Genomic DNA, 24,462 nt, shown 5'->3' with positions numbered 1-24,462 from the left:
GGGTTTAAACAAAGACTGATCGGAAGCACATTTTCAGACACTGGAAGAATGAAGGAGATCAATTGACCTTAAAAGGCCTCTTAACCTCGCCCCTCCAGAAGATAGAAAGGAAGGGGCAACCAAGCGGGCTCACACTAAGGCAGAGAAATTGCTGGAAGAAGAGCCCATTAACTTCCTAAGGTTTGAAAAATGTGGAAAAAGAGTGCCAAGTCTACGAGATGAAAAAAGGCTCCCCCTCAAATTAAGACTAGAAAGGCTTCTCCATCTTAAGGACAGGCTGATTCTGAATCGAGCGAACGTGATGAAGCTGTTCCATCACGTCCCCGCCATCCACTTCCTCAGTTCAGAGGACATAAAAATTGCCTATTTCGCCAACGAGACAGACGGACAACGTGATTTTGCACCGAAATTAGAGGGGTGCTAAAACTTCCCTCTTAAGGAGGGCTCACCTGCTGCTTCCATGGGGCTTCGACCTGACAGAGCTCTCGATACGAGAAAGATTGTCTGAGTGTCTGCACCAAAATCAGTCAAAAGCCAGCCCAGTGAAAGCAAGAAGATCATCCAAGAAACAGGCCAAGAGTGACACCCGCCGCACCCATGAAAAATCACTATTAGGGGCTTACGAGTGTGAAGCTACAGATTCTTATAGCCCCTCGATCAAATGGGAAGGTGCCCTCAAAATAACGTTTCACAGTCTCCCCCATGGGGGGCAGAGGATTATTCATTTACAAAGTAAAGACAAATCAGAAGGGAGAAGGGAAAAAAAAAGAGAAGGAATGCTCGCTAACAGAATTAACAGCAAGTGAAAGGATGGGGATTTGGCTTTTCAAACACAAGAGGGTTTTCCCATTTGGCCACAGCCAAGGATATCACTTCGGGAGAAATAAACATCCTTTGCCTGCAAGAGACATGGCTGTCCATCTCCCTAGTCTAGGATGGCTATAGTTCATACATCAACCCAACCCTCATTGGGCCGAAAGGCAGGCCATCTGCAGGCCTTTTAACATTCCTAAAAAACAGAAGGGCTCTTTTTGTGGTAGATTCTAACCGTTTCATTCAGGCCACTTGTGTAAGAACGAGAGGATCATCACCGGGCAGCCATTCCTGGCTACATATTATAAACATCTACTGGAACCCCATGGGGATCGAATCGAGCAAGTTTCGACAGGCATTTATTGATGTCATCGATGAATTCCATAGCAAATACAAGATCAATTCAATCTGTGTGGGTGGTGACCTTAATGCGCCTGGTTTGTGTAAAGGGGGCAGGTGTGATCGACGAGATGGTGGGACAAAAGGGACCCAGAAAAAAAGAGGGCTTTGGCTTGGTTAGTGCTAATGGAAGCCAATGACTTGCACCAGGTAAATGGTTATGTGAGGTTGATCGCCCCCGGCAGCAACCTGGACAAACGGGGTGTATTCCTCTATTTTGGACAATGTGTTTGTCTGCCCCAACTTAAACAAACGGGTTTCCCTCTTTAAGAATATATCCTAAAAAATACAGCGACTACTTCTTTTTGAGATTGTCCATACGAAAGAGAGAGACCATTTTGTAAAAAGAGCTATGGAAGTTCCCTCTGGAAGTCTCCAACGGATACAACCGATGGAGACTCAAGAGGGGAAGATGTCAGGGCTCTAAATTCCAACCTTGTAAATCTAGGGACCGGAGAAGAGGGAGTGAATTCCTCCCTGTTCGTTGAATTTGGAGTCCCAAACAACACCTCGAAAGGGTCGTGTATGCGTCACGGCCATAGCTAAGACGCTGAAACGGCTAGAGAAAAAAATAAGCTGAGCAGAGACATAGGACATCTGAAATGAGAAAAGGGGGAGACTACAAGCAATTTAATCGCTAAGAGAAAACAAAAATTCAGAAACTGGGCAGCAGCACATGGGGTAAATTTCTGCAGTTAGATTCAGAGACTATGCTCGCAAAGATAATGAGAAGAGACACTCGAGCCATATGGGAACTGCTTAATCAACAGGGCAACAGAAAAACCATGCCAGTGGCGAACATGGTGCCAGAGAACAAATGGCTAGCCCATTACGAGAAATCATTAGCTAAAAAAGATTGTGGAGATCAGGATCAACCCAGAGCAAAGGGGGAGGCTGGCCCCTAACCTTTGACGAGGGCGACTTGTTGACGTTAATTAGTAAAGCAAGTAGATCCAGAGCCCCAGATGGCATCACAAATATGATGCTGAAAAAAAGCACCAGAATGGGCGTCCCTCATGTGCTCCCTCTTTAAACAGATTATGAGGACTGAGAAAACTCCCAAATCATGGCAGTCAGCATTGATTGTCTCAATCCATAAAGTAGGCGATAGGCCAGATCCTGAAAACTATCGCCCTATCGCTCTACTAGATCTTATGGGGAAGATCGTTAGGGGGGGGGGGGGGGGGGGAGTCCTGATAACCCATCTGCAAAAATGGATAGCGATTTCGGGTCAATCCTACCCCAAACAGGATTCGCAAAGGCTGTGGGGACGGACCTGAATTTGTTTCTATTAAACCTCCTTAAGGGAAAATCAATCAAAAAAGAGATGCAAATTTATATGGCCTTTATAGACCTCAAAAAGGCGTTTGGCGGTGTAGACAGGGAATTGCCCCTGCAAGCCGCTATTAGATCGCTATACACAGACACTGTGAAATATATTTCCATTTTTTGATTAGGTTTCGTTTTTTTGTTGTGTGGCAGTTTGCACTACGCATATTTCAATTATTTTCCCAAATATTGTTTCATGTTGGGTAAAGAACGTGACTCCCAGCATGGTTTGCACAGAGACTTTGGTAATTGACATTCATGTGTGCATCTTTAAGTGCAGGTTTCGCGGTGACTTTGCTTCAATAATTCTTTAATTGGAGACAGCAGGGCGCGGGTAGCACGTCAACTGGCATTAGAGGCTTTGGAAACAGGGAACTTCTTCTAGAAACTCAGGATCACTTCAAACCCACAACTCAAGCCTCAGAAGGATTTCAGAGACAGTGTTCATGGAGTACGTCATCTGAAAGCTTTTTTCAGTTTAAAACTAAGCCACAAGCTCATATAGAGTTGAACTAAATTACATTAGTGAATCCGCCAACTCTTTTCTAGGTTTTTCAAGAAGGTCAGACTTTCATGTTAAGTTAACAAGTTACAAGTTTATTAAAAGGAACAGGCAAGAAATAAAGACTTCCTCTGAGCAGTTTGCAGAGGAGTACCAGGTATTTAATTTGTAATTATTTGCTAAGGGTTCAGGGGAAGTAGGGGGCAGGAATCTATGTACGCGTGTAGTAATTAGCAAAACATGATCTATTTTCCTTCTTTCCTCTACAGATCCACAAGAAGTAGTTGAAGGAGATTTTATTATTGTATCCACTTTCCCCCTGTAGTGTGCCGTGCTCAGCTGTTAGTCTGGTAGATGAGGGCGTGACACTCTGGAGGGACTGCTGGGGTTCAGCAGCTTCTGCTGACAATTTTCAACTTAACCTGACAGTTGACAACCTCATCCTTCTGGACTAGACCCCTATCTGACTCCAGTGAAGCTTGAATGTATTGCTGGCGTAGATGAGGGCAAATGGCCCAGAAATCAATCCAAAGGAAACCAAAATTATGGCATTTGGCATTAGAAACAAGGGCTGATCCGGACATAAATGGTTTTTGGAAGAGATCCCCTTAATAGAAACCCAGTCACTGATATATATGGGGGCCCGCATTAACAACAGGAAGGATGATGGTCGTAAGCTCTTGGCCTTAAAAAAAAAAAGGTCTTCATGCTGACATCCCAGGCAATTTTGCTCCATGGGAGATTTGGAAAATTATCATTAGAACCAGCAATACATTTTTTTAAGGCTAAGGTGACTCTGGTCTTGATTTTTGGTGCAGAGGGCTTTCTCTTAAGATCTTATAAGGTATGGGCATCGCTAGAAAGAACCTTTTGGAGAAAGCTCCTAAAACTGCTGAATTTGATAGCGACTTCAGTTATTAGATAAAAGCTAGGCCTCATCTCACTGTACGCGAAAACGGTCTGGAAGTAGTTATATTTTGCAAATGTTTACTGGTGCCTCCTGCTTCCCCATTTGAAATTCTTAGCAGAGAGATGGGTAGGATGGAGCCAGGTATTCTTGGACAATGGGAGGGCCGCTGTAGAGCTTTGTTAGAATCGCTAGACTAACATCGAGGTCTTGATGACCAACCCCGATAAAATAAAAAATACAATTTGGGCGCAAGACTGGATTAAAACCCTAGAGGACAGAAACACCCATCGGATGCAATCAGCTGTAGGCAAAGAAACAAAGGCCTATGGCATAAAGCAGTGATATCTAAAGCTCTTCCCGTCCCGTGGTATAGGACCCAGTTCATGAGATTAAGATTCAACATGTTCCCTACTAACGAAATCCTGAAGATATATGGCAAATCAAATGCGAAGAAATGCAGATTTTGTATATTTGAGGGCCAAGTAGAAATACTGTGGCAAGTTCTGATATGCTGCAGGGGGCTGATGGAAATTAGAACAAAGTACTTGGCATATTGTATAAAAAAAAAGGCAATGCGAGGAGGTCGAAAGTTTCTGGTTGCGCCTCATGGGTGGTGAAGACTTTCCTATGATCTGTGCTTCGATACAGTTTCTGAAGGAAGTGTTTCATATGTAAAAAAGGGATTGATTAAGATTGTAGAATGTGTTCCTCTTTCTACTTGCTTTTCTTCTCCTCGTGATGGGAGGGAAAGGTAGGGACCAATGGCCATTTGGATGAAATTGTGGGGGATTTATTTTGCAAAGTTTTAAGAGGCTTTGATAAAAGTTTGTTATAAAATATGTAATCAGTAAAAAAATATATTTTTTATATATATATATATATATATATATATATATATATATATATATATATATATATATATATATATCACGGCCACGGCAGTGGCCGTGTAGTTATGATTAAGTTGCTGTTTACATAGGAAGAGCATTTTTTCGGGGGCCTATAACTCTGGTATATTGGGCACTCTGAATTTTTTTTGCCAAGTTTGGTGATGTTTGGGTTTAGGGGGAGCAAAGTTATAGGGGGGGTCCCAAAACTTCTTTTTTCCCCATAGACTGAATGGGGAAAAAACTTTGCGCAAGCCTACAGGTCAAACCGTTGGACGGATTTTCACCAAATTTGCGGCAGGGGCTTGGTCCCAAAAGCGTGCTTTAGTAAATTTGGTGACACTACATCCAGTACTTTCCTTTAAAACGACCAAAAAATATGTCTCAATAAATTAGTGATATCTATGTCCGCAACGTCTTTGCTGATTGGCTACAGTGAGCCGTGATGAGCATCAGAATGTGTGGATGCGCCCGACATCTTGGATCCGAAGACAGCGCGGTCGTTACCAGAGGCGAAATGCTGTTTTGAAACGGTTTTGCTCTCCTACAGTGCGTGGGGAGGATCACAGAGTAAGAGATGGGTAACATACTGTACTTGTTTGGCCGGCAGGTGTTAATGATGTATTCGCCATGCGAAATGGTGTTTGGGAGATTATTTTGATCTCATACAGTGCTTGGGGAAGTTCAAAGAGTAAGATGGATGAAATACTGTACTTATTTGGGCGGCAACTGTCAATGGTGTATTCTCCATTGGAGCCTTCTTCAGGATGTTTGTTCGTGCAGAACATGAGGGGTCTAATAAGGGTACAATTTGAGTCCGTGCTGTATACAGGCATCTTCAGAATGTTCGAAGGAGATGCGTGGTGGTAGTGACCATTGATTTTGAGTAAATGTTGTTATTATATTACATTTTCCTATGGGTATGTTATTGATTAGTACGCCACCATGGTCGTGACATGCTGCAGTGGTTGTGACCAGGGCCTAGAGTCTTGGACGCATGGCCGTAGGCCATAGGCCATACTTCCAAGACTGTTGGCCCTGGCCACAACTACCGCAGCATGTCACGACCATGGATACACCTGTAGTATTGATTATCGATTACATGTTTGAGGGGAGTGTGTACAGTGTTGGGTGCATGGCCGAAGGCCATGCATGCAAGAACAAAGTTCTAAGCGCTGGAGGTATAAGCCAGTGCTCAGCCACACATTGCAATAATATATTTGTACATACAGCTAGGAGTGCAGTCTCTGACCAGAACAAGTGAAGTATACCACACCTATCAATACACCCGTACTACTGTACATCACTGAGGTGGTTGTGGGCAGGATGTAGAGTTTCGCTTCTATGGCTGCAGCCCGTAGCCCATACATCATACTCCTAAAACCCTAGGCCCTGGCCAGAACCACCACATGATATTACTGCAATGCATACACCCGTACTATAGGTTACCATGTCAGATGGTTCTGGAGAGGGTGTACAGTCTTGGTTGCATGGCCGAGGCCCATGCACCCAGACACAACCTTGCATGCGGTGGAGTAATAAGCCAATGTACACCTATACATTCAAATATATGTGGACATATATCAAAATCTCTAGGTCCTGTCATCACCCACTGCAGCGCATTACAAATACACGTTAGTGACTGTGTTGTTTTGGTGGAGTTGATGTTTCCATAGAAAGAACACTTTTTGGCTGCCTTATAACTGTGCTATCCTTGGACGAATTGTCACCAAACTTTGCAAAAAAAATATATCGGACACTCCGATTTTGTTTGCAAAGTTTGGTGATGTTTGGTACAGGGGGGCGAAAGTTATAAGGGGCAGGGGTTCTCAAAACATCTCTTTTCCCTCTAGACTGAATGGGGGAAGAAGGTCGTGCCCACGAACATGTGGCTCTTTCCCTGATTGGTTGAAGAACAGCGTGAAGTAAGTCAGCTTTCTACGGTGCCCCCCCTATCTTTTATTCGTGTTTTCGTGTGTGTGGTTATCGCCAGAAACACCTCCAAAACAATAGAGCATTAGACTTCTCACACTCAAGTAATAATATTTCAAAAGGTGATCTTTGAGGGGGGCGAATGAAATGTTGAAGCACAAACTGAAAAAGTGGAGTTTGCTTGTCACAAAAATGATACGTTTAAATGGAAGTTCATGCTCACTGCACCACGACCAATTACAGAGTGTGGGTTAAAATGTGTTTTGGAATAATATTTCCCTCACATTGGCCTCCTAAGTTTTCAAAACTAAGGCCGTCATCTGCAGTGTTTGTTGGAAACAGCGCTTCAGGAGGTGTATGGGAGTAGCGGTTCTCATAATTGAATTTCAATATGTTGTTTCAAAGAAAGAATGCATTTGGCTTCTGAGTGAAGGCCACATGAGTTGCTTTTTTGATTGAATGCTCAATACGCCCGCGCATCCGAGTGAATGTAAAGGGGCAATTGTTTTTTGACCTTGAGCGAAAGGGAAACTCACTAGCTATTCACGGAATGAAAGGGTCGAAAATAAATAGCAATTGATAAGGTTATGTTTTAAAATGTTTGTAAGGGACATGCAATATTAGTCAACGAAGATTCTTTGATGCGAACACATTCGTGTCTGATTTGCAGAAAAAGAATGGAGGCAGTAAATATTTTTTAAGTTTACCTTTGGCCACTGTACAGCGAACCGTGCTTTATTTTTACATTATCGCACATCTAATTGTGCTAATATAACGGGCGTACTATTTTTTTGCCCTATTACATTTTTTCTATAATGCTGCATAGTGTACAGGTTGCACATTTGCAGGGTATGACTTCACTCATCCTTTTTTACCATTACTATTTCTTATTCGCAACGTTCCCTTTGTCCACATAGCTTTGTGTATTTGTACCTTTTTCTAGTCTTCTTTGAAATGCTGAGACATCATTTTTTTTTTAATTGTCCACTCTTTTTTATTTCATAACTGAATTATCGTCTTCCTGTGTAGTTGCCATTTTTTTTCTCTTACGCCGCATGCAAAATCTCGGCGTTTGTAGCCTGCAACTATAGGTACACATGGAGATTAGTAACATTTCACTAAAATGCCAAGTTTAAGCACCTACTTTTGTGTAGCACTTTGCACATTTTTTGTGTGTTCTTTTAAAAAATGTTGGTAGAGGTTGGTTACTGACACGTATTTTCTGTAACCTTTCCCGCCTAGGTATATGTTGCCGTACTGTGCGCACCATGGATTCCAAATCCCGAGTGAGGGCTTCTTCGGGCGTCAAATGCAACTGCTGCTGAGCAGTTCCCTGACCATAACAATAATGTGGAATGACACTGTAAGCACGCTTTGTCCGTTCGCTGAACTTGCTATTCGGAGCAACGTGACATCATTTATGGTGCTGTAGGCTCAAGGTCATGACGACTTCTGGGTACTCACTGTGGAAACAAAGCGACTGCTTCAACGAAGATGCCAACATTTTTATATGAGCAAAAAAAAAACATGCTCCTCATCTTCAACTTTAGCAATGCCGCCCTTACACGCATTGTAATCATTGCATTGAAAATGGGATTATTGCGAATGTCTCTGCAAGTTTGTTGTTAAATCAACCTACTTTGTAACCTCTAAAATGTTCACGTTTTCTTTTACATTCCACTGTATTATTTCCAAATGTAAGTTATTGGGTTGTACGTCGCTGTATGTTTATTTACAGGTTCTGCATCACGCCACGTACTTGTGCTTTTTGCAGCCTACCATTGAAAGGGAAGAGGGCCTATGTATGCAATAACCGCCTTCCCGTTCTATGGCGGCCATCTTGAAAGAGGATTTTGTTTTGTGATCCGAACTGCCAAAGCCACCCCGGATTACAACGAGTCAACGTGCTTTTTAGTAGCACACGTTACTGATTTACTAATTTAGACTATTACTGGCAATGATTATTGCGTCTATGTACTTTACTGAGAAATATGGAGTACTTGGAGTGTATGCACTTTTTTTTATTTTTCATTATATTGTGAAAGGTCGTTATTAAGGCTTTATTATCTTTGTTTACGGGTGCCTTTATTTTTTGACACGGCAGGCAATAAGGCAATATGCGAACGGCAATGAGCAAAAAGGCATCAAACGGTAATATGAGTCGGTAGATGTACAGCAACAAATTTTGTCCGTCTGTTATGTGCAAGGTAGCAGCACAGTTTCTTAAGCTTGTACATTACACTAGTGCTGCTGTTTCTTTGGGAGGAAGGATGCCTTTAGCTGATGTATTTTTCAGATAAGTACAACTTTCACTTACAATATATAATGTGTAGTGCTTTGGCAATCGCTGCATACCAATATGTGTTGGCGTTGTGTACGGCAAATGTTGAAGGTGGACGTTCCTACATGAATATAAAATCTATTTCCACATTGTCCACGAGGCATAGATCGTACAGTTAAGCGTGTACTGATTCCGGGACATGTCACGGTGCTGTACGCCAGTATACTTTCATGTGGCATTCTTCGCAAGGTGTATACTGTTTAGCAAACAACCCTTCCTAAAGGGACGTTATGGTTACGCTACCCTACTGAAAATCTGACATGCAGTACATTTTGTTCTTCGCTACACCTTATACTTAAATTGTCCTACTAAAACCCCGTACAATTCACTAAAAAAAAAACTTTAAGGGGACGTTATGGTTAAGTTGCGCTATTACACACCTGTCAAATTCACTAAAAAAAAACTTTACAAACGTAACATAATACAAACGTGACATTATGGTTCAAAGTAAAACCGAAAACCCCTGAAATTCGCCAGTTATGGTAAGCTAAGCAACCATAACTCACGCCACCACCATGCACTGCTAAGACTAACATCCAGGACATCAAAGATGACATCACAAATGTCATTGATGACATCATGTGTATGTAATTGTCATGAAAACTCTGTACAAGGGATTCTTATTATAATGTTGACCAAAAAGTGTGAAGGATCATAGCAATAAATATCAGAAGCTAATTAGTGCATTAAGCAATGCATTGATATAAATAGCATTCTATTATGAAGCTCTATCCAGTATAGTAAGCTACACATGCAGAAACATAGGCAGTGTGTGCAGCATACATGATGAAGGTGCAACATTCATAATCTTGCTATGTTGAATAGTGAAATAACTACTTTCTTATTAGAGTTTTGCGTAATGTGAAACATGTAATAAGTAGCTAATAAAACCTACTTACTACATAATTGCCTTATTACAGACAAAATACAAAGAGACAACACCACATACAAATATGAGTATATACAGGGAAAGTGAAGTAAGCAAAAAAGCAGAAGTAGTAGCAGAAAGAGTACATAACCTAACTGATTATCTTTATGCAGAGAAATGATCGCTCTGTTTCAAGGCTGCTACTTACCTTATGGATGTGTATCACATGATGTGACTGGAACCTAAAGAAAGGAGTGTGAGTACAATGTATAAAAATATGAGCATATACAGGGAAAGTATAGAATAAAAAAACCTATGAGAAAGTGCTGATAACCTTAATGATTATCTTCATGCACACAAACGATTGAAGTCTTTCAAGCCTGTGTCTTCCGCTATATATATGTTTCATATGATGTGACTTGACCCCAAGGGAATTACTGTAAGAACATACTTGAAGGATAAGTCTACAAATATAGTACCTTTTCAATTTTCAGTTCTTGACTGTCACTGAACAAAACCATGTGCCCTAGATATATCAGTAAAAGAAAAAAAAGGGGGAGCCAGACATGTGATGTCATCAGTGATGTCCTGGGTGTTAGTCTTAGCAGTGCACAGTGGTGGCGCAAGTTATGGTTGCTTAGCTTACCATAACTGGCGAATTTCAGGGTTTTTCGGTTTTACTTTGAACCATAATGTCACGTTTGTATTAGGTTAAGTTTGTAAAGTTTTTTTATAGTGAATTTGATAGGTTTGTAGTAGCGCAACTTAACCATAACTTCCCCTTAACAAAGTTTTTTTTTAGTGAATATATATGTATATTTATTTAGCTGAATTATAAAATGTGCTTTCACGTCCTCTCTCTTGGCACCCATGAGCTTTGCTTCCTGGCCCCGAATATATCTGAGGCTGCTCGTTTCTCACCGTGTTATCCTGGGAGCATGTCCGTTTTAATTTGCTTCTAGCTTTTCCAGCTACTAAACATGTTAACAATGGGTTTTCTCCAACTAAGAAGGCATGGTCTGAGGCCTGTTTGCAGTGCCCCTACCTTTATATAAATCAATGCATACTTACCTGTAACCGATGTTGGCACCTACTTTTTATTAATGTATTTTTACCTATTGTATAGATTTCAGATGCATAATCATTATAGCCGTTCTCCAGCCTAGCACATAAATGGAACTGCGCAGCCATCAATGACTGCCCTCTGCATGCCTTTTAATTACTCCTGTAGCTGATAAGTTTGTGCCTTTTTACCGAGCTGACCTTGCATTTTCACAACACATTAATGACTTTTTGCATTTTAAGTGTGTTGTGGCCATAATGGTAGCAATGTTTCTTTATTACTTATTTTTCATAATTAAAATATTTATTTGATATATATGAGAGTGTAAGAAGCATTCATGCAGTGTTCATTTTTGAGTGTTTTGTCAAGAAGTGTTTTAACATGAACTCTTAAGAGTTGGGCATCTATTTAAATGCACTGTATTTTGATATGTTTTACATGGTACATGTCTTTGATATGTACACAAAGGGTTACTGGAAGGTTTGAGGAGTGGAGCATCAATATAAATATGTGACATTAGTAAACCCCTCCTGGGCAGATGAAAGATTAGCCGCCTACTACAGGGTTTGTAGCCTATTCTCTGTACTGATGCACAGTGACAAGTATAGGCTTTTCCCTAGCTCTATTCCTACCACAGCCCCTTCTGGCCCTTGGAGGGCTGAGGGGGGGGGGGGGCCGATGTAGTGGATTTTGGAGACTCTCCTAGGGGTGGAAGAAAGGCTCTGGAGGTAGGGGTGATCAGAATCGCGTCACTTTGGTGACCGTTGCAAGACCCTGCTTACCCTCTCCTACACCCTAAAAATATTCTCCCTACTTAGCTACCAAAAATGAGCTAAGGTGGTTTCTACAGGCCTGGCGTTACAAAGAATATATACTCATGAAGAGCAGGGGTTCTTTTTAAGCAAATACTCTTAACAGATATCTAGCTAAGAGTTATTATAATGGCTAACCCACACGTTGATGCCCCTATACCTGTAAACTGCCGCCGCCCATTAACCAGGTGGTTCCAGGAAGCAAGTGTTAGAAATGTCACCACCAACCTGGCAGTGACTGCCTGGAGGATTGCCAGGGGAAACCCTGTTTCCATATATGAAGACACCTGGTGACAAGCCAGGAGAGGTGCATGAAACCCTACACAATAGGAGGGATCTAGATCAAATACAGTACACACCCTATAGGTATCGTGAGTTAGCTCTGCAGCAGGTAGACCATCAGAAGTAGTTTCATGGGTGCTTTACATATACCACTCTAAAGGCTAGACATGGCCCTTTATCTATGGAAGGGTCAGCCTTAGAACACACCCTCAGGTTCCACCCAAATAGGGGGGCAAATGATCCATATAATAGGGAGCACAATGACATTCTGGTAAGACATTTTGACACAGTCCGCGCTCAAGCTGTAGAATATAGAACTCTGGCATTGGCAGCACCCAGACCAGTTATAGCAGGGGAGGAGGGAACACTTCCATTGCAAATCCTCAAAGCTCGTTTGGGCACCTGCCCCACAAGGCAGGAGCAAATCACTAGATGGTATTCCACTAAACCAAGCCAGGTAGAGGCAGCCTACCCTCAGGTCACTCCTCAGCGGAGGCAGAGGGCTTCAGCAACTATAATGCCAACAGGTTGTAATCCACCTATGGACCACTGATAGTTGGGTTTCAGTGTATAGTTGGTTATACCTTCATTTAATTGGACTTCAATTACAGCAGTAGCCTCATCCTGGGAGAGATATTGAACTCCAGGGTGCAGAAGCAGCAATGTGCTTAAAGCTGGCAATAGCTGGGAGAAATGATTCCATGATCTAGTACTTATGCCACTCATAAAAGTGAGTCAGTGAGACTAGAAGTCTTCAGACACCTAGCAGAATTGCCCAGTGACCAAGAAAGGAAACTCCAGTTTGGCCACATTGTGACATCTACTTACAGGTTCCTATATAGGGATCACCTGGGTAGATTCCCCTGGGAAGGTCAAAAAGGTCAAAGGAAGGAGTCAGGTGGGAGTAAGCACTCTAAATGAGCACCACCTACTAGTACCACTGGTATCGGATAGGAACCAGCCAGAAATACCTTCTCAGAAGCAGAAAGGGAAGGACAAGGGCTTCCAGCATACCCCCTGCAAAGGATGAAAGGGAGACCTTTCTTAGCAGGACACACTGTAGAAAAAGACAGTACAAGCCCCAGGCAAAACGCCAATTGGGATAGGAGACCCTACAAAGGAAGCACTGATTAAGAGTACCTAGCAGTTAAGTGACAGGGCACAGCTTAGGCAACCACACACATACAGATGAAGACTATCCTTCCTCTCCTTCACAGAAAGAGAGGAAACCGGGCTCAGCACCCAAGGGAGAGCAGCAACTAGTGGGAGGAGGAGGAGGAAGGAAGCAAACTGCAGCTTTGAGAGTGGACAATAGCAAAAATATCAAAGCTCTAAACCAGACACCCATGATAATACCAGTAATTAGACAATCACGTGATTGACTAAGAACTTTGTCGATTCTCAAGTAGAGTACAATCCCTCTTGGAAGGCATACAGGTATGCTGGACATATGTGGATGATATATACTGCACACATGATGACTTGAATGAACACTTCAAGAAGGTGGACTTAATCATTAGAACACTGGCAGCTAGGGGCCACATTTTAAATGAGTTTAAATTGCCCACAGAGAAATCATATTTCTGGGATTTTCATTATCTGATGAGGGAAGGGCACTTGCTCCACAATTCCTACAGAAATGTGTACACTTGCAAAGGCCACATACACTTAAGCAGTTAATACTTGGCCTTTTAAACTTTGGCCAATCATATTTGGCAGACTATGCAGCATTAGTGAAACCACCATATCACTTGTTGAAGCCCAACCTCCGTCCAACAGACTGGAAGGGAGAGTGCACACCATCCTGCATCATGTCTACCAACAGATGACTCCAAGTAGTCCTCTTCAGGATAGAAACACAGATAAGGACTTAGAAGTAACACGATTCCCTGGCCCAAAAGCTTCTACATATGTAGTATGTAACCATGTGGAGACAAAACCCATAGCATACCATTCACATGTCTATACAATTCCAAAGTTGAAATTTGCTCCAGAGGAAAGGATTCTGGCTGCAGTACAAATGATAGTGCAGCTGAAGGCAGCTACATGCCCTAGTATTGTAAATGCGAAGGCACTACACTCCAGATGGGTCCAATGTGCCGTGACTCAGACAGCTCAAGACATCAAATAACATTATAAACCAGAACTACTACAAATGTATGAACTGGAATGTTCTCTAAAACCAGTAGCAGATGCAGCAGTACCAGATATTCCGCTTTGCATGTTTGTAAAGATACTATACTGTGCTGGAAGGGCTGTTCCAGCAGTTGGAACACACTAAGTATTCTTCTGCCTGTGCTGCTGTAAAAGGGCGATTCATCCATAACAATGAGTTTGAAAACTCGGATACACACAAACAAAACATTCAGGGAATACATCAGCTCAGGCTGGTGGGTTAAAAGGCCTCCTCCTGGCACTGAAACAAATTGATCCACATAAGCCCAGACTAATTGTGTCTGACTCAGACTATGTAGTGCAAGGTTGTAATTTTGACCTTCTTCAGTGCCACGGCAACTCGTTCTGATAGATTCGAAATTAAAGCCAATATTGTCAAAACGAATTTGGCTAAAAATATGGGGCAACAAAAAGGCTAGACCTCTCATCTGGGTTATATACACAAAAGCACATAGAAGAGATTCTGTGCACAGTGCAGGCAATGAGCTTGCTGATTAGTCTGCAAGACATCCGACTGCACAAACAGTGGAAGCATTGTTAACACGATCAGTTACATACTTAGATGAGCCCATAAAAGCGCATGTCTGGATGCAAACGGTCATAACTCTCCAGGGTTCCCCACTACTTAGAACTACACTTTAAAAGAGAATACAATGATGGTCACTATGCCTAGGTCAAAAGGAGGCCTTGTTGGCAGAGTACTACCGAACAAGCAGGATGATTAAGATAAATCTCTGCAGCACAAGCAAGTGTAGCCACATCCCACTTTGGGGTTTGAGCTACAACATGACTCTTGCAGGGTAGATATTGATAGCCAGGACTCAGTAAGAAGTATGACAGTACATAGCAAATTGCTCCATATTTTTGCAAACAGTGGCCAATTCTTGCAAGCCACCAGTAAGCACACTAACCAGGGTAACAGTGCCTTTTGAATGCATGTATATGGACCACATAGGTCCACCAACACCTGTCAACAAGCACAAGTATTTGTTAGTCGTGGTAGACTTGTGCACAACATTCACTTGGCTAATTCTTCAGAAGAAAGCCAATTGTAAGATTGTCACAAAACCTTTGCTGTCCTCAGTAGCTATGACAGCACCAATTACTCCAAGCTGACAATGGGCCAGCCTTTTCAGGCTAAGCCTTAAGAGATGCCCTGTCAAGCTGGGGTTGTGCTCTGCAGGTCTCTAAACCTGTTTTGCTCACAGGCTAATGGAAATCAGAGAGCCAATAGGATAGTAAAGCAAGCCTTGACTAAATTAATCCTTTCTTCTGGTGGTACTTGGGTGAATCATGTATCTATATTGCACCATATCATAAAACACTGTATGAGTTTCCGTTTGGCGCTCCAATTGATATGCCTGACTTACACACTCATTGTAATTCTCTCACCAGGCCAGACCAGCTGCTTCTCATAAATCTCCTGAGAGACTCCATCCTTGGTGAAGAAGCATTTCCACAGCATCAAGACAAGTCACAGGTACCTTGAAAACTGGGGACTATTTCAAGAGAGAAGTTCCATGATAAAGAAGCACTTGGGACCGTGCTACAGACCTCCTGTGAAGGTACTGAAATGAATTAGCTAAAGAACAGCAGTCCTATCAGCCCAGCCACACAAGAAAGGTACTCGTCAAGTGTTAAGCCAGCTTCCCTGCTGCAATGCAATGAAGTTGATATCAGCGGCAAAATGGCTTATCTTGATGGGCAGTTCAGCCAGTTCTTGGATTTCCAGGACAGCTTTCTTCCAGGTAAGTTCAGCTTCTTTCGCTTGCCTTTTGTTCCTAGCTCTTTCTAGGTGACCTATTCTGTCTAGGACTGGCCTTGCCCATGTGTCTATTTCACCAATTACCTAATTTAAAGGTGCTTGCTTTGACATGCTTTGCCTATGGAAATTGCATAGATTTGAGAAATGTTTTGTGAAGACCAAGCTATATAAGGCTCTGCGCTTAAACCTTTGTGCCTGTTAAGACATTCATTGCTGCCAAAAATTCCAGTCTAATGGAATGCCTGAGGCATTTATAATATGTTTATATTTCCCTTCCTTTATTGCTTTAAGCTGTGCAGTTGTCTACAAAAGCCACCCTATTTGACCTCCCAATCTAGATATGTGGGTACGTGGGTTGAACTATACATCAAATGGTTATGCCTCTGTTCCAGAGGGAGGAGACTCCATCTTGAACAACCTGACAAGCAGGCAAGAATAGAAAAACACAAGATGTTGACAATCTTTCCAGGAACCTCCACATCCTATGAAAATATATCTATTAATCCCCAGGAACAGATGAGCCAGAAATAAAGCCAAGCGTGAGGTACATCGTAAAGATGAGGATTTCTGAACGTCCAAAGTGCACACAAAGCGCACAAAACAATGTAAAATATTCATTGGAGCAGTGATCCTGTCTATATCTTGCTGTGGATAAGTCGTCTCACTTCATTGTCTTATTAATTTCAGATTTTTTTTCAATCCCAATGATCAGCAGACAGTTGAACATTTCGACCTTAGAAGTAGCACATACACTACACCCAATACATACGAGGGTGGTGCAGCCTGCTGATGTGGGAGGAGTCTCAACACAAATAAGCAAATACCTACTAGAGTTGGGGCAATTCTGGGCACACCAGTAAAACCTACAGTGGGCCTTGTATGCAACTCCAGGTACTTACACCATCAGTGACAGGTGAAGCTAGGCTGGTGACTCCTAAAATGCATATCATAGATACTTATAGGAACCTGTTGAGAGCCTGAATAGAAGCTTTTGCTCACGGAGCAATGTTAGATTCTGGAGATGATCTAGAAAGGTTAGATGACATTGTAGACCATGTATGTTTTGTGAAATATTCTGGCACCTTTCTTTTCCATAAGTGAAAACCAGTGAAGACATGACCTCTGGGAGCATTGTCCTGTTACTTTTCTGAACTCACCACCAGAGTTTAAGGCACAATATCCTTATGTACCAAAGCCCCATGTGAAGGGAGAGCGTATTGCACAAAATGGATATATATTCCCTCCACGTCCTACAAATGGACAGTAAGTGTGATCTACACAGCTCTGGTGTATGATGAAGCATTCTACGCCACAATGAGAGGAAACATGTCAAGACACAGTCCCTCTTAACATGTCATGGGGGGTGAATCTTGGCAAGCACATGGAACAGAAACTCTAGATGTAGCATGTAGAAATCCATATTTGATTTATAGTTCAACCCATGTGCCCACATATCTAGATTGGGAGGTCAAAGAGGGTGGCTTTTGGAAGACAACTGCACAGCTTAAAGCAATAAAAGAAGGGAAATCTAAACATATTACAAATGCCTCAGGCATTCCACTAGAATGAAATCTTGGCAGCAATGAATGCCTTAACAGGCACAAAGGTTTAAGTGTAGACCCTTATATGGCATGGACTTCACAAAACATTATACAAATCTATGCAATTTCCATTGTCAAAGCAAGCAACTTTAAATTAGGTAATTAGTGAAATAGATACATGGGCAAGGTCAGGTAATTGGTCAGCCGTCCTCAGCTCCAGGACATTGATGTGCAGGGCTTTTTCTTTGTGTAACCAGAGGCCTCTGGCATGGAATTCTCCTGTGTGAGCTCCCCGCCCTTCTAGGGAGGGATCCATTTTAACTGTTAAATGGTGTGCAGGAAGGTGAAAGGGTGCTCCCTGAGTTAGGTTGAGATGCCAACCCAACCATTAGAGGGCTTGTCGAAAGGAGGGTGTCAGGTGTAGTTTGTCCTCCCAAGATCCCTATATTTGCTGCCAAAGGGGATCCAAGAACTCCTGAAGCGGTCTCATTCGGAGACTGCAGTGTGGGATCAATGATATGCATGAGGACATCGTTCCCAGGAGGGACATGAGGGAGCGAACTGACGCAATTGGCAGGCGTGACAGCTGCTGAATTTTGTTCAAGATGGTATTCACCCTCTCTTCTGAAAGCATGGCGACAAAAATAAGTGCAGGAACAGCACGTTTTGAACATGATGTAAGCAAGACTTTGCAAAGTTCACTGAGAATCCAGAGATGTTGGACGTAGTATTGTTTCCTTGGTGTGTTGCATCACTAGTGGAAGTAATGGGGCATGCACCAACCAGTCGTTCAGATACGGGTCAACATGAATACGGGTCAAACAAGTGCTTCGAAGCACTTCACCTTTGTATAAGCGCTTTACAAATAAACAATTACAATTTACAAATAAACAATTACAATGCTTTAACATCGGAGGTGGCCAGCTACCGGGGCCAGGCATTTTGTGAACACCCTTGGCAACGATTTTAGTCTGAAGGGCAGAGCCGTGAATTTGTAGTGTTTTCCTGCTACCTTGAATCGGAGGAAGCGTCTGTGCCGCCAACACATGGAGAAATGGAAGTATGCATCCTCTAGTTCTAGAGAGGAAAGGAAGTCCCCTTCTTTCAGCTGGTTCAAGATGTGCTGAAGTGTTACCACGCAAAAGGTCTGTGACTTGAGGTATTTGTTGAGTCTTCAGAGGTCTAGTATGGGTCTGCAACCTCCTGACTTACCAGAACGTATCTGGAGTATACTCCAGTGCCCTGCAGGTGTGTTGGTACAACTTAGATTGTCCCTTTTTAGGAGGGACTGCCCCTCAAGTAATAACAGCTGTAGACGTTATATCTTCTGAACGTTCTAAGATTTCACAAAACGTGTGCTGGAGGCTGTTCCTTCTCTGTTCTTTCTCCTACCTTGTGGAACGCTCTCCCTTTCCAGCTTTGTGAAATAACTGATCATGTTAACTATGTGTGATGGTCTCCCCAATTGCTCTTTAGTGCCTAGATGCGCTTGGGGGAAAAGTCAGTGCTTTATAAATATAAATACATACATAAATACTTTCGCATAATCCAGCTTGGATTCTGGGCAAAAGTAGGGGTGTGTGCGACGTGGCTGGATGTGAGGGAAGGGACTGTCTTGTCCAAATCCACATTGCAGCTATGGAAGGCCTGATGCTGGGCAGATGTGGAGCTTAAGGCTGTCTGTGACGGGGCAGGCCTTACTTGTTTGAATGGTGCAAATCCTTGCCATTTGTGGGCTGGGGGCAGCACCCAGCCTGAATTTGGGATAAGGAGCCCTACAGCCCTTTTGGGGGATCGACCACTAGAACCAAGACCCCAAAGAAGAGAATGCCGAAGACCCAGAAAAATGCAGCTGAGGACAACCAATATTGCCAAAGCTAAATCACAATGAAGCTATGCTTCAATCCTTGAAGACCCTCATCAGCCTTTTGACCTTTGGAGTGGCGGCATTGAGTCATGACACCTGCACAAGAAGCACGCCTGCTGAAATATGCCCTGGGACCATCCTGTAGGCATTCTAGCCACTGCCAAGGCCTCTCCGCTTCCAATCCTCTTCCTGAGCAGGAGCTAGGGACTCTGCAGGTCGACTTGTTGAGGACCTTCCCTCCTCCTACTCTCAAGAACAAAGAGGTGGGGCCTTCCTGATGCAGAGTCTTACTCATCGCCACGTGCCTTGCTTGCCTCCTCCTGATTAGGGTGAACTTCACTGCTATTCCTCCCTGATGTCTCCTGGGGTTCTCCCCTTATCATTGGACCTGCTATGGCTATGGCTCCTGTCCTGAAGTGCCTGGGCATCCTGATTGATCTTCTGAACAGTTCAACAGGAGAACAGCCACCTACCCTGAACCAAACCAGACGCAAGCTTAAACCACTATATCCGCAACCCCTGAACCCCCTGCAATTGCACCAACGGCAAAGGTAACTGGCTCCAGAGATTGAGTGCGCTAGGAGTGGTAACTCAAAATAGAGCTCTGTACGCACGCCTGCATACCTGTTTTTTTGCCTGCTCATCCCTCCAGCCATAGAGATTGTATGGTGAAATAGTTGTGATAAGTGGAGTTCTGTCCAAGGATCATCCTCTACCAACTTCACCCCGCCCCCCGGATGCCCCCAGTGTAGTGGGATTGGGAGAGTACTAGCAAAACTTTGTTACTTCCTTTCAAAACTCTCAACGTGCTTTATTATGAACTGTGCTCAACCAATTGGCTTTGTTCTAGGGGAGATTTTGAAGACTTCCCGCTCCCTACTCAGGTACATACCTGGACCATTGAATCTATTGAGGCACTATACCCTTTTACATGGTGGGGAAGGACTGCTGAAGCATTGGAGCTTAATATTTATAGGTTAGAATGTATGGTTTAGGATTAAAATTCACTGTTTCTTGGATTCATTGCTCAGTTTCCTGGTTTCAATAATATGGCCCGCTTTTACTGTTTTAGTGTTAAGTGTAGGTACGTGTGTGTTTAAAAGTGTGTTTTAGTGATAGCTGTTGGCCTAACACATTAGTATGTTTTTGTACCCCTGTGTTGCCCATTTTATTTGAGTGCTTTGGGTGTGGGTAGCTGCACTATTACACCAACCCCATATTTCCTGAAGTCCCTTACTGCTCAGTCTACTTTACCTTGATAGAGATTAGCAAGACCTGAGAGTCAATTACCCTCTTCCTAGGGTGGCCTCCTAGAACTCTCCCACAGGGCTGGTCTTAATCAGAAAAAGGCTTTTCATGTTGGCTATAGCATCGGTGAAACTTCGAATTGTGATGTGTTGGTTCTATGAACAGTCTTAGCATTTTACTTACCGAATGGCAATTTTACAAATTTCTTTTGCCCACATGTACTGCTTTTTATTTTAACCACAAAAGGGGGAGAGACGCCCTGCATTCCCCCCTTCCTCTTCCTATATGCCTTAGCATCTATATTTTTGTAGTAAAAAAGGAGCAAGACGAATTCAGCAAAATTTCCATTCAGAAAAAGGAGGTTAATACCGCTATACGGACTGGGTCTGAGACGGACCACCTGCAAACAGTGCTGAAAGGGAGATGAGCCATTTTCCATTATTATATAGCAGGCATGGGATATGATTAGGGGGATGTAGAAGCCGCCAAAATGAATGTGGAAAAGTTAAATGTGTAATTGGGAACGTCGCTAGGTCTACAAACTGTATCAACACTGGGAAGGATTGCATACATAAAGCTATGGTACCAAAGCGCTACACCCCAAACAAAGTGTATATCTTATAGATGAATTCCCCCTCAAAAATATGTTTTGCCAAAAAGAGGTTAATACAATGCTGTTTTAATAGGTAGCCAACACGTGTTTCAACCCAAAACCTTCAGGTCTTCATCAGGGCTATCAGAATCCATAAAGCACAATTAATAATTGTGCAGCAGAAACGGTAATGTATTACAAATGTATTATTTGTAAATGTTCTAACAGTTATTTTACATGATCACATCATCCATGTACCAATACATCCCGATTCATAGTAGCATTGTAGAAAATACAGCAAAGCAAAACAGGTCAACAGATTCGGGAACAGAAGTGGATAATATGAATACTCCATCAGTAATTGTTCCGTTATAAAGTATAAAAACTTATCCATATTACTATAACAGTTTATATCCAAGTAGCCCTGTGTTTTCCTGCAATCACCACCACTGTAACCCAAACATCAATTCTAACCAAAAACCTGTGTTTCAAAAAACAACTGGGTCCTTCCTATCATCTATCTTCTTCTCTACCCGTGTTGTTCCCCAAGGGGGTCTAACCCTCTCGCCCTGGCTTTTCAACCAATACCTGGCAACTCTTGCCCACTGCATTGCCATTTTCTGCTCAAATTTCCAGTGCTACGCTGACGACAACTCATTTTCAGGCTGCCCTCGGCCACCTCCTCTCCCTCCCTCATCTCTGATTGCCTAACTGCCATTCAAGACTGGTGTGCCGCCAATGAACTTTGTCTGAATGCCAGCAAGATGGAGATCCTCCTCATCGGCACACCTTCACCATCCTCTCCCCTAACTCTCTGGCCGGCTTCCCTTAGCCCTCCTCCTACCCCCACATGCAAGGCTAAGAACCTCTGGGTCATCTTTGACTGCACCCTCTCCTTCTCTGCCCACATCTCTGAGGTCTCTAAAAAGTCAAACTTCCTACTGCACCTCCTCAGAGGTACTCTGCCTTTGCTCACCTTCCCCCAGAAGCTCATGGTAGGTTGGACTATTGTAACAGCCTCTTTCTAAATCTACCTGCCTCTACTCTCCGCCCTCTGCAACTAATCCAGAACAGGACTGCAAGACTTGTCCTTGGCCTCAAGCCTTGGGATCGTATCGATCCAGCTCTGAAATCTCTGTTGGCTCCCAGTGGATGCAAGGATTAAATTAAAAACCCTCTGCCTTGTCCACAAGGCTTTCTGCAGCCTGGTTCCAAAATACCTTCAGCTATCCATCCGCAAATGCCTCTCCTCTCAAGCTCTTCGCTCTACCTCCAACTCCCTCAGGGTCAGTCGTTTTTCAAAGAAATGAGCTGGGGGTAGATCTCAGTCTTTGGCTGGGGCCTCCCTCTGGAACAGCCTCCCTGCCACTCTAAAACTTGAGGAGAACCATCTCTGCTTCCAGAAGCACCTCAAGACCTTCCTCTTTTCTGTTGCCTTCGCTCCCTCTCTCCCCTGCTGATCTGTTCTCTTGGCACTGTGCACCTGGCCACCCTCTGTCCTCTGGGCCCAGGTAACTGCTCACCCTGCCACCCTCCCGCACTGCCTCCTGCCCACCCCTTGCACTGGGGTCTGTATCTGTACCCATACCGACCCCCCTTTTTCTTCCTGCACGTATCAGACCTACCCTGTCTGCTGCCTTAAACCTAGCACTTGCACATTGCTGGCTGCACTACCGCTGTTAGTTGCCATTATTATTTATGAATTTATTATTTTTTATCTGTGTCTCCTATGCTTCGCACTTCTCCCCCCTTCCATGCACTTTTCCCCTCCCCCGCTCCCATGCACTTGGCGTTCTCAATGTCACTGGGCCTAGTAAGATCGCCGTTTTGTTCTCCCCTGTTCTCATCCCATGCCGCGCTCTGAAACACTTGTGTACGAGCACGATATAAATAAAATATCAATATCAAAAACTGGACAGTAGGCATGCTTATCTTATAACCAAATATGCTACAGAGCTAAAGACTGAGTGTCGAATTCAAAATGGATTTAACTTAAAGTACAAAATTGCTCTATTTACCTTTCTCAATTCAAGTTGTGCGTGGCCAAATTAGGGTCCAAACCCTGGATTTGCCTCTGTTGTGAAAATAGTAACCTAATTTAATGTATTACACAATAACCTAAGCGAGAATAGAGAAATAGCGGTATATCTAATAAATAAGCAACATCTCTCAATGTGCTTGATTTAGACATCCATTAAATAAGCATAACAATTTTACCTCAATCACTAAAACCAAAGGCTCTTGTCAAAGCTTGAAGCCTACATGAATGATAATGATTTAACAATCAACGTGAAAAAAACAAAAATTATGAGGTTTGGCAGTGATCGAGTCGCCAAAAAAAAAACTTCAAATGGCGAATTGATAACAATATTCTTGAAGAAGTCAAGGAAATTCGATATTTAGGAATAATGATGAACATCTCGATTCGTGAGCAGAGCTGGGTTTATGATCTATTACAGCGGACCAGAATGTTGGCCCTACAAGGAGCAAGAATACACTCGTTATACGGAAAATTTTCAGTAGTACCGCTACGTACGTTTTACACCCAAAAAGTGATACCTACAATAACGTTTGGGACAGAAGCAGGCTGGAACTTGGATCTAAAGATCTGGCCCACCTTGGAAGGCTTATTCTGGCGCCAAGTCTTGAGATTGCCAAAATACCTCTCAATGACCTTAATACACCACGAATTGGCACTAGAAAGCTTATACGGAACAGTTCTATGGAAATCCATATCACTGTTGCGAAAGATGGAGATGTCGAACCCTGCACCAGCTTACAAAATCTTAAAATCTGAAGGAACACACCAACATATGGGGCTGCTCTTAAGATGGTCTGAGAAAGTGAAAGCCATCTTGCATAGTGCAAATATTTCAACGGAAACCCTGATGAATCGCCCACAGATCGCGAGGATAAAATTAAAAGAATGGTTATGGATAGACAACGTGAACAAACTCGATACAATGCCAATAGCATTGAATCTTGGGCCAACAAAGAATAAAGTGGACAATATGCCAAACTACCTATGTCAATTTTCATCGAGATATCATAGAGATAAATTTCTTAGACTCAGATTAAATCTGCTGAAAACAAACCACATGCAGGTGACGAGAAAAATGAAACCAGACACTGAAGA

The sequence above is a fragment of the Ambystoma mexicanum genome, chromosome 1p (genome assembly GCF_040938575.1).
Source record: "Ambystoma mexicanum isolate Mex_15411 chromosome 1p, UKY_AmexF1_1, whole genome shotgun sequence".
NCBI classification, from domain to species: domain Eukaryota; kingdom Metazoa; phylum Chordata; class Amphibia; order Caudata; family Ambystomatidae; genus Ambystoma; species Ambystoma mexicanum.
This window is presented reverse-complemented; position numbering follows the sequence as displayed.